Consider the following 5,364-nt stretch of genomic DNA (forward strand, 5'->3'; position numbering starts at 1 on the left):
ATTTGAAGATTGAAGATTGGGGATTGAGTACTGAAAACTGTGAATTGAGGATATTCTAATGAGGACTGAGGATTGACAATAGATTGTTGAGGACTGAGGGCTGAAGATTGACGATTCAGGACTGAGGATTGAGGAGTGAGAATTGAGGATTGAGGATTGAGGATTGAGGATTGGGTATTGAGGATTGAAGAATGAGGATTGACGATTGAGGATTAAGGATTGAGGATTGAGGATTGAGTATTGAAGATTCAGGATCGATGATTGAGGATTCAGTATTGAGGATTGAGGATTGAGGATTGAGGATTGAGTATTGAAGATTGAGGACTGATGATTGACGATTGAGGACTGAGGATTGAGGATTGATTATTGAGCTTTTGGGGATTGAAGATTGTGGACTGGGGATAGAGGATTGAATATTGAGGTTTAAGGATAGAGTATTGGGGATTGAGGTTCTAGGATAGGAGATTGATGATTGAGGATTGAAGATTGAGTATTCTGGATTGAAGATTGAGGATTGAGGATTGAGGCTTGAGGATTGAAGATTGAGGATTGAAGATTGAGGATTGGGGATTGAGGATTGAGGATTGAGGATTGAGTATTGAGGATTGAGTATTGAGGATTGAGGATTGAAGATTGAGGATTAAGGATTGGGGATTGGGGATTGAGGATCTAGTATTGGAGATTGACTATTGAGGATTGAGGATTGAGGATTGAGGAACGAGGATTGATGATTGAGGATGATGGCTGAGGTTTGAGGACTGAGGTTTGAGGTCTGAGGACTGAGGATTGAGGATTGAGAATTGAGGATTGAGGATTGAGGGTTGAAGACTGAGTACTGGGTATTGAGGACTGAAGAATGAGGATTGAGGATTGAGGATTGAGGACTGAGGTTTCAGATTGAGTATTGAGTATTGAAGACTGACGATTGAGGATTGAGGATTAAGGATTGGTGATTGAGGATTGAGGATTGAGGATTGAAGATTGAGTATTGAGGATTGAAGATTGAGGATTGAGGATTGAGGATTGAGGATGGAGGATGAGGGCTGAGGGCTGAGGATTGAGGTTCGAGTATTGAATCCTGAGAATTCAGGATATTCTATTGAGTATTGTGAGTTGAGGATTGATGGTTGAGTATTGAGGATTGAGGATTGAGGATTGAGGATTGAGTATTGAAGATGGAGGATTGATGATTGATGATTGAGGATTGAGGATTGAGGATTGAAGACTGAGTATTGAGGATTGAAGATTGAGGATTGAGGATTCAGCATTGAGGATTGAGGATGAGGGCTGAGGGTTGAGGATTGAGGATTGAGGATTGAGGATTGAAGATCGAGTACGTAGGATTGAGGATTGAGGGCTGAGGATTGAGGATTGGGGATTGAGGATTGGCGATTGAGGATTGAGGACTGAGGATTGAGAATTGAGGATTGAAGATTGAAGATTGAGTATTGAGGATTGAAGATTGAGGATTGAGGATTGAGGACTGAAGATTGAGGACTGAGTGTTGTGTGTTGAGTGATGCGAATTGATGTTTGTAGACTGAGATTTGAAGATTGAAGTTTGGGGATTGAGTACTGAAAACTGTGAATTGAGGATATTCTAATGAGGACTGAGGATCGACAATTGATTGTCGAGGACTGAGGGCTGAAGATTGACGATTCAGGTTTGAGGATTCGGGATTGAGGTTTGAGGACGAGGACTGACGGTTGAGGATTGAGGTTTGAGGATTGAGGATTGAGGACTGATGACTGAGGATTGAGGATTGATGATTGTGGATTGAGGACTGAGGATTGAGGATTGAGGGTTGAGAATTGAAGACTGAGTATTGAGGATTGAAGATTGAGGATTGAGGATTCAGAATTGAGGATTGAGGATGAGGGCTGAGGGTTGAGGATTGAGGATTGAGGGTTGAGGATTGAAGACTGAGTATTGAGGATTGAAGATTGAGGATTGAGGATTCAGAATTGAGGATTGAGGATGAGGGCTGAGGGTTGAGGATTGAGGATTGGGGATTGAGGATCTAGGATTGGAAATTGACTATTGAGGATTGGGGATTGAGGATTGAGGACTGAGGAACGAGGATTGACGATTGAGGATGATGGCTGAGGTTTGAGGACTGAGGTTTGAGGACTGAGGACTGAGGATTGAGGATTGAGAATTGAGGATTGAGGATTGAGGGTTGAAGATTGAGGACTGGGTATTGAGGACTGAAGAATGAGGATTGAGGATTGAGGATTGAGGACTGAGGTTTGCAGATTGAGTATTGAGTATTGAAGACTGACGATTGAGGATTGAGGATTGAGGATTGGTGATTGAGGATTGAGGATTGAGGATTGAAGATTGAGTATTGAGGATTGAAGATTGAGGATTGAGGATTGAGGATTGAGGATGGAGGATGAGGGCTGAGTGCTGAGGATTGAGGTTTGAGTATTGAATCCTGAGAATTCAGGATATTCTATTGAGAATTGTGAATTGAGGATTGATGGTTGAGTATTGAGGATTGAGGATTGAGGATTGAGGATTGAGTATTGAAGATGGAGGATTGATGATTGGGGATTGAGGATTGAGGTTTGAGGATTGAGGATTGAGTATTGAAGATTGTGGATTGATGATTGAGGATTGAGGATTGAGGATTGAGTATTGATGATTAAGGATTGAGTATTGGGGATTGATGATTGATGATTGACGTTTGGGTATTGAGGATTGACGATTGAGGATTGAGGATTGAGGATTGAGGATTGAAGATTGAGGACTGAGTGTTGAGGGTTGAGTGATGAGAATTGATGTCTGTGGATGGAGACTTGAAGATTGAAGATTGAGGATTGAGTATTGAAAGCAGAGAATTCAGGATATTTTATTGAGTATTGAGAATTGAGGATTGATGACTGAGTATTGAGGATTGATGTTTGAGGGTTGTGTATTGAATATTGAGGATTGCGGATTGAGGATTGAGGATTGAGGATTGAGCATTGAAGATTGAGTATTGATGATTGAAGATTGAGGATTGAGGATTGAGGTTTGAGGATTGAGAATTGAGAATTTAGTATGAGGACTGAGGGTTGAGGGTTGAGGTTTGAGGAACGAGGATTGAGGATTGAGAATTGAGGACTGAGGATTGACGATTGAGTATTGAAGATTGAGGACTGATGTCTGAGGATTGAGGATTGAGGATTGAGGATTGAGAATTGAGAATTGAGGATCGGGACTGAGGGTTGAGGATTGAGGTTTGAGGAATGAGGATTGAGGATTGAGGATTGAGGGTTGAGGATTGAGGATTGAGGATTGAGTAATGAAGATTGAGGATTGATGACTGAGGATTGAGAATTGAGGATTGACGATTGAGGATTGGGAATTGCGGATTGAAGATTGAGTATTGAAGGTTGAAGGTTGATGATTGAGGATTGAGGATTGTGGATTGAGGATTGAGGGTTGAGGATTGAAGGTTGAGTATTGAGGATTGAACATTGAGTATTGATGATTGATGATTGAGGACTGAGGATTGAAGATTGAGGATTGGGGATTGAGGAATGGTGATTGAGGATTGAGGACTGAGGATTGAGAATTGAGGATTGAAGATTGAAGATTGAGTATTGAGGATTGAAGATTGAGGATTGAGGATTGAGGACTGAAGATTGAGGACTGAGTGTTGAGTGTTGAGTGATGCGAATTGATGTTTGTAGACTGAGATTTGAAGATTGAAGATTGGGGATTGAGTACTGAAAACTGTGAATTGAGGATATTCTAATGAGGACTGAGGATTGACAATAGATTGTTGAGGACTGAGGGCTGAAGATTGACGATTCAGGACTGAGGATTGAGGAGTGAGAATTGAGGATTGAGGATTGAGGATTGAGGATTGGGTATTGAGGATTGAAGAATGAGGATTGACGATTGAGGATTAAGGATTGAGGATTGAGGATTGAGTATTGAAGATTCAGGATCGATGATTGAGGATTCAGTATTGAGGATTGAGGATTGAGGATTGAGGATTGAGTATTGAAGATTGAGGACTGATGATTGACGATTGAGGACTGAGGATTGAGGATTGATTATTGAGCTTTTGGGGATTGAAGATTGTGGACTGGGGATAGAGGATTGAATATTGAGGTTTAAGGATAGAGTATTGGGGATTGAGGTTCTAGGATAGGAGATTGATGATTGAGGATTGAAGATTGAGTATTCTGGATTGAAGATTGAGGATTGAGGATTGAGGCTTGAGGATTGAAGATTGAGGATTGAAGATTGAGGATTGGGGATTGAGGATTGAGGATTGAGGATTGAGTATTGAGGATTGAGTATTGAGGATTGAGGATTGAAGATTGAGGATTAAGGATTGGGGATTGGGGATTGAGGATCTAGTATTGGAGATTGACTATTGAGGATTGAGGATTGAGGATTGAGGAACGAGGATTGATGATTGAGGATGATGGCTGAGGTTTGAGGACTGAGGTTTGAGGTCTGAGGACTGAGGATTGAGGATTGAGAATTGAGGATTGAGGATTGAGGGTTGAAGACTGAGTACTGGGTATTGAGGACTGAAGAATGAGGATTGAGGATTGAGGATTGAGGACTGAGGTTTCAGATTGAGTATTGAGTATTGAAGACTGAAGATTGAGGATTGAGGATTAAGGATTGGTGATTGAGGATTGAGGATTGAGGATTGAAGATTGAGTATTGAGGATTGAAGATTGAGGATTGAGGATTGAGGATTGAGGATGGAGGATGAGGGCTGAGGGCTGAGGATTGAGGTTCGAGTATTGAATCCTGAGAATTCAGGATATTCTATTGAGTATTGTGAGTTGAGGATTGATGGTTGAGTATTGAGGATTGAGGATTGAGGATTGAGGATTGAGTATTGAAGATGGAGGATTGATGATTGATGATTGAGGATTGAGGATTGAGGATTGAAGACTGAGTATTGAGGATTGAAGATTGAGGATAGAGGATTCAGGATTGAGGATTGAGAATGAGGGCTGAGGGTTGAGGATTGAGGATTGAGGATTGAGGATTGAAGATCGAGTACTGAGGATTGAGGATTGAGGATTGAGGATTCAGGATTCTGGATTGAGGATTGAGGGTTGAGGATTGAAGGTTGAGTATTGAGGATTGAACATTGAGTATTGATGATTGAGGATTGAGGACTGAGGATTGAAGGTTGAGGATTGGGGATTGAGGATTGGCGATTGAGGATTGAGGACTGAGGATTGAGAATTGAGGATTGAAGATTGAAGATTGAGTATTGAGGATTGAAGACTGAGGATTGAGGATTGAGGATTAAGAATTGAGAATTGAGAATGAGGACTGAGGGTTGAGGATTGAGGTTTGAGGAATGAGGTTTGAGGATTGAGGATTGAGGATTGATGA

The sequence above is a fragment of the Calliopsis andreniformis genome, unplaced genomic scaffold, assembly GCF_051401765.1.
Source record: "Calliopsis andreniformis isolate RMS-2024a unplaced genomic scaffold, iyCalAndr_principal scaffold0052, whole genome shotgun sequence".
Lineage (NCBI taxonomy): Eukaryota > Metazoa > Arthropoda > Insecta > Hymenoptera > Andrenidae > Calliopsis > Calliopsis andreniformis.